The sequence below is a fragment of the Solanum tuberosum genome, unplaced genomic scaffold (assembly GCF_000226075.1).
Source record: "Solanum tuberosum cultivar DM 1-3 516 R44 unplaced genomic scaffold, SolTub_3.0 scf00276, whole genome shotgun sequence".
NCBI lineage: Eukaryota > Viridiplantae > Streptophyta > Magnoliopsida > Solanales > Solanaceae > Solanum > Solanum tuberosum.
The window spans coordinates 791,641-801,086 of record NW_006239203.1 but is presented as its reverse complement, the minus strand read 5'-3'; positions in this window follow the sequence as shown (position 1 = coordinate 801,086).

Genomic DNA, 9,446 nt, shown 5'->3' with positions numbered 1-9,446 from the left:
CAATGGAAATATTGAAACACATATTCAAGGTCTCCTTGACACTGCACCCGTTAATGTCACCATAAACTAACTTTCACCTAAAGGACTAAAATGCCTTCGGAACTTTTGAAAATGAACCACGACCTTACCTAGGCCTAAAATCACCTTTTGCATCCAATGGTATTGGCAAAAGTCCATTCCGACCGTCCGAACTCTAAATATTGATTAAAGTCAACTCTTGGACTAAATTCACTTAAACCTCTAACTCAAGGGCTCAATCCGCACAAGATTTTGAAACTGAAAATGATAACACTCCTAGACAAAATTCCACATTCTGTAGCTGATATAACTAAAGTTATCCCATTGCGATATTTGTAGATCTAGATGTTGACTAAAGTTACTTATGTCAACTTAAGAGTCTCCAAAACTCTAAATCTTCAAAAAAAAAAAACTTTTTTGATCTCGCCACAAGACTAGCCTCATACACTAATCAAACATTACTCGAGGAAGCTATCGAAAGAGGTAAAATAGTAATTTTTCAAAAAAATCCAAAAAATGACCTCCATGCTCATTACATTATCCTCCACTAAAACCATATTCCCGCTCAAACATAAAGTAAATATAAAGTACTGGAAGCCTTAAAAAGCTTGGTGTGTCTGGCACACAAATTAGACTTTGTATACCAAGTAGCCTCCCTGATTGAACAGTGCTTCTATTCCACTTTCACAGAAGTAATATCTTTAGTCCTCAGCTTGCGAACTTGCTTGTCCAGAATAACTATAGGCTCCTTCTCAAACGTCAAGTCCAGATCAAAAATCACATAATCAAGTGGAATAACATGGGACTCATCTGGCATATACTTCTAAAGCATTGAAACATGGAAAACCGGATACATAACAGACTATCCAGGTGGCAAGGCCACCTCTCCATCCACCCCAAGATCTCAAAAGGGCCAATGAACCTAGGGCTAAGCTTACTCTTCTTCCCAAACCTCATCACATACTTCATCTGTGATACTTTGAGCCATACATGGTTACCCTTCATAAACTCTCGATTAAATTCTACTGTTAGCATAACTCTTCTACCTACTCTAGGCAGTCAGTAGCCTACTCTGAATCAAATGAACATGCTCTATGGAATCTCTAAGAAAATTCATATCCAAGGCATTCACCTCAATGACATCGAACAAACCAATCAAATATCTACACCTCCTGCCATACAATGTCTTGAATGAGTCCATCTTAATGCTGAAATGATAACTGTTGTTGTAGGCAAACTCTTTTAAGGGTAAATGTTCATCCCAATGGGCACCAAAATCATTCACACATGCTCGAAGATTATCCTCCAATACCTTAATTGTCTGCTCAGTCTGCCCATCAATTTAGTTGATGTCTAGTTGAGTACCCAACCCATGCTGTAATGCCCTCTAAAAGTGTGAAGTAAATACAAAACCTTGGTCGAAAATAATAGAAACAGGCACCCCATAAAATAAAATTATCTGACTTAGGTAGACTTTAGTCCATTTCTTGGCTATATAGTTCACTTAGATCGAAATGAAATTAGTGGACTTAGTCAGTTTATCTAAAATCATCCAAATTGAAGCATAGCCACCCATGTTGGTAGGCAAACCCACTAAGTCGTTGATGCTCACACTTGACCTGTTGGCAAGTCAAACACTTAGCCACAAATTCCACAATGTCCTTCTTCATACCACACCACCAATAATGCTAACTCAAATCATGGTACTCTTGTTTGCTCTTGGGTGAATAGCGTACCTAAAAAAATGTGCCTCCTCTAAGATTAATCTAATAAAGTCACTCACCTTAGGCACACAAATCCTGCCTCAAATCCTCAACACCCCTTAGAATCAAGTATTGTTTTCTTATCTTAACACGTCGTCACCTTATCTTGAATTATGCACAATTTCTCATCTTCAAATTGCCTCTCTCGAATGTGCTCAATAAAAAAAAGATCGAGCCTCTACAAAGGCAAGAAGACCACCATCCTCTGAGATCTGCAATCGAACAAGGTTGTTGGCCAACCTCTGAACATCTCTAAATAATGAACCCTCCTCAACTTGGATTGAGGCAAGACTCACCATACTAGAAGAATTCCTACTCAATGCATCTACTACTACATTTGCCTTACTCGGGTAATACAAAATGGTCATGTCATACTTCTTCAACAACTCCAACCACCAACGCTACCTTAAGTTAATATCCCTAATATATACTGAAGGTTTCTATGATCGGTGAAAATCTCACAATGCACACCATACAAGTAATGATGCCACACCTTTAGCACAAATACCACTGCCACAACTTTAAGTCATGTGTAGGATAGTTCTTCTCATGAATCTTCAATTGCCAAGAAGCATATCAATCCCTTCCCATTTGCATCAACACACCACCTAAGCTAACTCCCTAAGCATCAAAATACATCAAAAAACCCACATCCTCTTGATAACACTCAAATTTCTCTAAAAAACAATTAGAAGAGTAAGCAATCGTTAGCAATAAAAATACTCAACTAAGAGTCAGGGTCGAATCCCACAAGAAGTGATCTCTAAGGATATAAATTCAATGATAAAACTAAGATGTAAACCGATTCATTGTAGCAGTTGGAGCAAGTGGGTAGATGCTTCCACCAAATTTGATAAAAGAGTTTTGGTATCAATTATCATAATTTAACAAGAAATCAAGGATTCAAATAAGTAAGAGATGATTTAGGGGTGTGGGAATTGGTATAGATGTCAAATAGGGATACATGTGCTTGCTCAATAATGCTAGAAAACCATGGATAGGCTGGGTAATCTTCAATGACACAAATATTCTTTCGATTTCAAAGCATCATATCATAGAATCTCCTTCCAATCTCAACTATGTGAATCACAAATCAACCCAATAGCTTAATAGAATCTTTCTTTTGAGCAGATTTGACAATTAACATTGAACCACAATTTCTCTTTCGAGAAAACTATAGAAATCAATCCTAAATCGCATGCATCAAGCTATTTACCCACTTCAATTGATCTCTTTTAAGTATCAATTGAAGATCTAGACTAGGATTAAATTTACAACCTTAACTCATAAATTAACCTCATGCTAAATAACTCAAATCCATGGATGAACAACATTAAAATAGAGCAAGTCACAAGACCCACTAAATTAAATCAAAACCCAACCCCATAATCACACTCCTAGAATTAGAGTTTTATCCATGCATCATAAAGGAGAATGAAGTATACCAATTATGTTTTCATCCATCTGGGAGTTGATATCAAGCAATAATTTTCAACACCATCTTCGATTTGAACTCTCAAATGTCAATTACAAGACTGTTCAAAGACCCCAAAAACTAAGAAATATATTTATCAATGGGTAAAAGCTCTAAAGCTAAAAGATTAATTTCAAAATCTGGTCCAAAGTTTATTAGATTTTCTCTCTTCTTTGGGCTATTTATAGTTTCCCAGAAATGAGTCCGAAATTCCATGTGCAATATATTCGGCGATGTTAATCATGCTCACTTTTCTGATTTGGCGGATCACTGTTTGTTCTTTAGTTCGCCCTTCATTAGCTTTAGGGTTTAGGTGTTTGAACCTTAGTTGGTGAAATCAATCAAATAATCCTTTCATATTTTTTGGATCACCGAGTACCACCTTGTTTGCCTATTTATCCTTCATTTTAACTTAGATGTCTGTCACCTTCGGCGATGGAATTTCCAGCTCGCCTAATAACTTCGGCGAATCACTGTTTCTACTTTGCTTTGCCGACCTTGCCTTGAATATTTTAAATTGTGCACACTTTCACTTTGGGCGAGGTTTTTCCTCTTTGGTGATCTACCCTTTTGGTTAGGCGATTGTCAGCTGGGAGTTTATACTCCTTTCAATGTTTTGACCTCTTTTTCATCGATTCATTCTTGACTTGTCCTTTAGCCTTCATAGCTGCAAAATATTGAAATATCATCATATAGGGATATAAATAGGAATTCATGACACTATTTGTTGAACTAAAAAGGCTTCAAATGAGTGAAAATCTACCACTCATCAACACCTCAACTTCAACTTTTGCTTTTCCTCAAGTAAAACACGAACACAATCAGTTCAACAAGGGTATCTACAATAGTTCTTAATATGAGTAAACATTCAAGTGGCATCACAAAGGCTTCTAACAAGTATATGCAATAACTCAATCATGCTCTAGAAGCTTCAAATGCTGACTAGCTGATATCAACAGAAGCTTTAGCTCACTAATGCTCCCTAATAATGCAAAACCATGCTTCAACAAAAGCATTCAAATGTCCTCACATAAAAAAATGATTTTGTTCTCTCACAAAGTACATCAACAAAGAAGTTAGTAATCAATATAATTGTCACTCTCCGAAAGAGAAATACATGCAAGCTTCAGCCCATAGGTTTGCCCATTTTTCCCAATCATCACATGGCCTAATTTTAGCAAGATCTCAATGTGTTATAGGCTTGTAATAGGTCTGCGGATAAATGTATCGTCAATTTGGCTTAGTGAATTCACCTTTTCAAAGCATTGTTGTACTCATCTCCACCTCTTCTCAAATTCTTTCATTCATTCCATTTGGAGACCCAAACCTCAACCTTCCACTCAATTCATTGGAAACCCCTTTTATTTCATCAAAACTTTCTTGTTCATTTCATTTTCATGATTTTGATTACACATTTTTTATAAGGAGAGGTTTGTTAATTTTGCAACAAGCTTCAGGGTTGAGTCTTATTCTTATTTCTTCACTTTCATTTGGCTTTCGCTTCTCCTTTATTTCCACACCCAGCTTATGCTTTTGACCTAAGTTGACTATCCAAACAAACCAATGCTTAGAAAAGGATTTGTGAATAAGAAGTTAGGGACATATTTGGCTTAAGAGGTTTGAATAGGGTTGAAAACAAACAGTTTATATTCAAATGATGTCAAAATGGTTGCACTTCCTCATAAGGTAGTCACAAAAAGGTATGAAATTTTTGTTCCATCTCAAAAAAAATTCCCAAGATCATTTCTTGCATTTACCAAGTCTAGATAATTAGACTAACAAGGCAAATTATAGGAATCAAAAAGCATGCTTTCAAGTAGGACCTCACCATTCATGACACTTAAAACATAATCATTTAACACAACTTTATAATACCAAGAAGCTTGTGTGCGATGTTCATTGTAAGACTCACATCAATACACAACAAGTTAACACAACAATAAAAAAGATCATTTAAAATAAACCAACACTGATTTCTTCTTGCAATACCAACACAAAAAACATCTCTCATCACGAGAACTATCAAAGATCGATATTGGACAAAATCAATCCTCGAATATTAATAATGAATTCACAAGCAATCTCAATCATTTCATAAGTCCAAACCTCATGGGGCAATGGATAGAGCAACAAAATGGAATCAAAACCAACCAAATATAATAAAGAAAACAAAAATACTAAATTATCTCAAAATAGATTTGAAATATCAAAATAGAATCCAAAAAGGGGAATACACACACATGTGCCCTCACCTCACCAAAAAATATAGTAGTGTCCTCAATGCTATCAAAATAAAAGTACAGAAGAAGAATTAGTGAAAAGTTCCCCTGACATGCTATGCCTATGAAGAACTCTGATCTTCAGGCTCGGAGGGGATGTCATCATCTTGGGCAGTAGTACCCGGCAGATCAGAAATATGAGGCTATAATGTAACATCAACCAGGGAATCATTGCCCGACACATTGGGAGGTGGAATAGTAGAGTATGAAGGGAAGACCATACAAGTATCAATCGTGGAGGTATCTCATGATCCCTCAATGTAGCTTGCTGTTGATACGCTCAAATACACCTCTATTAAAGAAGTATAAACGGTCGTCGTCAAATAAAGAACCTAACTTGTAGGTTGGGATCGATCCTACGAGGAATATGGTTCAGACTTAAACTTAACTCACTATTATATCTGTTTAGTCAATCTATTTCTGAAATAAGTAATTAAAGAGGGGTGGAGGTTTGTAAGCAAATAACCGATTGTTGTTTAAGTAACAAGTGAGAAAGATTCAAACTGTCACAGCCCGAGCCTACACCCTGGACGTGGCCGACACTCGGAGACCATTGCTGGCCCGAAGCGAACCCTTGGCCTGGCTTACTTAACTCAACGAAAGACTTAACTCAACACAATAAACTCATGTAATAGTTTAAATGATAACATCTTAGCCAAATTGGCAACTTCTATCTCAAAACAAAGTATCTACAAATACATAGATGAGAGACTCATAACTACTAACTGACTGTCTATGAAGCCTCTACAATACTGAGATGGATGTTGGGACAGACCCCACAACATCCTAATAATAAAAGACTAAAAGCAATTAAAAGAGTCCTCCAGAATGCAAGGAGGCTCACCACTGACTCTGAGCTGCTTAACTAGATCAACGAGGTACTGGATGCTGATCCTGGTTACCTGCTTCTGCATCATAATAAGATACAGGCCAACTGACATCAATACATTGAATGTACGAGTATGCGAGTTGGAATGTTAAGAAATACATAGGCTAGAAGGAACCTAAAAGAAATTGAATAACTTACTTGGCTCAACTTAACTCAACCTGACTGACTCATTTCAATATAAAGCAATTTAAAACAAGTGCAATATAAAGAAAAGCGATTTAAAAACATGTTATAACCTCTGTGTATATGCAAAGATACAATAAATTTGAGATGTATGTAAAAATACAAATGAACTGATGTATATAAAAATACAATAACTGCTGTGGGAGTTTCTCTAACCGACAACCATCACATAAGATCTATAGTGATGATACAACAATCAACCTCACGCTGCCAGAGCATCTTATACCCGACCAAAGGTATAGAACCTGAACTGCCTAATGGATCCACTAGTCTAATTTGAAAAGGATTCATCTAAAAAGTATGAACCTCTTCTACCCAAGATGGATACATGGTTCTATGGGGGCTGTGTTCTTTGAACGCTCCCCCAATTCGGTGCTCAATACTACTCCCAAAAATGTACTGACTTTTATGTTTTTAAAACATATTTCCTCTGTAATTTGAGATTAGTGCTCAAAAACTTAGCTCAAAGGCTATCTTGGAAATCAAAGTTTCCCTTCTTACTTCATTTAGAAAGCGATTACTCTTTTCTGAAAACTATCCCGAAGGCTTTTTGGAAATCTCAGTTTCCAATCTTGTTTAAATGTGAAAACATTTCTTTTAAAACTTATTTGGGAATACATAGTCCCCACATACCTTTTTGAAGAAAGAACTTCAAACCATAGCTTTACTCTTGCTTAACTTAGAAACTTAATTCTTAAAACGACGTTAAAACATTAGTTAAAGACCCTTGAAAACTTTAAGAAACTTTGCTTGACTTTGCTTCTTAACTTCTAGACTTGACCCTTAACTTCTTTGACTTTGAACATAACTTTCCTTAAATTGAATTATGGATTCAAGGTTCATGATCTCATGTTTATGGATGATTTCATGATGTTTAGATGTACTTTAGAGTGTTGGAATCGACTAGGAAACATAGGTACATCACTTAGGAACAAGTATGAAAAGATGGGGGAAGAATGGGGTGAACTGGTGTCCTTGGTGCTCTGAGAGGCGTGGGGCTCCAGAGCACAAACTTCAGAGGTGAAGTTGTGGCGTTCTGGCTGGTGCGTAGCCCCAGAGGCCAAACTTCAGACTCTGAAGTGGGGCGCTCTGAGAGGCGCGGCGCCCCAACTCCTTGCCCAACAAACTCCGATTTTTCTCCTTCGTTTTTCATCTCTAAACCCTCTAAACTTCTATTGTTCTTTCCCCAAACACTTAGGATCATTAGTGCCCTCAATACCCAATAGATTTAACTCGAAAAACAACCCGGAAACACGAATCAATTCAACACTGGGAATTCAACAATCAACCAACAAGAATTCAACAATGTTCTCCAAGAACTTCATTTCTTAACATGTAAACAACTCCAAATCGCTGAATTGAAACAAGTTGGTGTGTGGGTGAACTAACCCAATACGAAAATATCTCACATACCTTAATAGGGATCACCCCCGATGAAATCCACTCCAAACGCTTGACGTTCTTGGCGAAATCTTGGCTTTTCTCTCTTTCTTTCTTCCTTTCTCTTTTCTACAAGCCGTAAGCGTGAATTTAATTTTCTAATCTGACTAAAATAAGTTTTTTTACCCCAATAAATCCCTAAAAACGAATTAGGAAATAAATTAGATAAAAGACTACTTTGCCCTTCTTTAAATCCGGATTGGGACTTTCCTCAATCCAATAGTCAAACTTCTGAAAGGCATATCTCACTCATATGATGTCAAAATAGTGCAAACTTGGTGGCGTTGGAAAGATATCTCCAAGGGCTTCCCAACCATATCAAGAGCTGCTCCTAACTCATCCTGAGCTAGGAGTTATGGTCATTTGAAAATGGCCAAAACTCACTTTCTTAACTTAGACAAATTTCCAGATTTCCTTATTCTTTTCAAAAATCAATATTTTCATATTTTAAACTCTTTATAGTCATTTCTAGGTGCGAGATGTTACAAAAACTTTAAGTTATCAATATGAGAGAAAAACTAGGGTGTAAGTGTTCCCCATAAGCTCTTAATGCGGTAATCCTAATAACAGTAATCCTTTCCTAGTGTTTCACATGCAAAGTTGGTAAGATAGGTATCCCTAGGTGATTTGTCCTCCAAATAGGGAATCTCACTATGCACCTTGGTCCGACTACGAGTGTGTACTTTACTAACCCTTACCTTTATTTCAGATTAGACATCACATCAATGTATGACTTAGTTTTCACCCTCGCACCAATTGACATTAGACTATTAGATATCATCCACTAAATCTATGTTGCTAATTTTTTTCTCATTAACTAATTCCTTGGTCCAACAAGTAGCAATGAGGCGAGTTCTAATGTTGGCCACCGTTAAAAAGACTTCTAAGCGAAAGAATTACCAATACACGCATAAACACTATTCAAGAATTATTTATTTATTGTTCATACGTTGTTAATTGCTCATGGTTCCCACAATCCTAGTTGTGGATTTAGCTACTCATGCTTGAAAGAACACAATTCATGTTTTGGTAAGAAGAATTCATGAACTTACAATCAGAGTAGAAGAAACCCGAAATCTCCAATTGAATTTCAAAGTCAAAATCTTGTAAAACGAAATTCGGAAATTAAATTGCTAAAGTTGCAAGATAATTCCACAAAATACCAAGAACTAAAAGTAAAAAATAATGTCTAAACCCCAAAAACGAGGTTTACATACCCTATTTATTGAAAAACATGTCCCGAACAAAAAGAAAACAACATAAGGAAATAAACTTCTGGAACACGACATCAATCGACGACTCAACATACGGACTGTGGGTCGTCCGTACCTACGGTCCGTAGGTCCCCTTCCGTGGCTCCACACTTAGTATCTTTCATCAGGTACTAAAACTTCAACTCT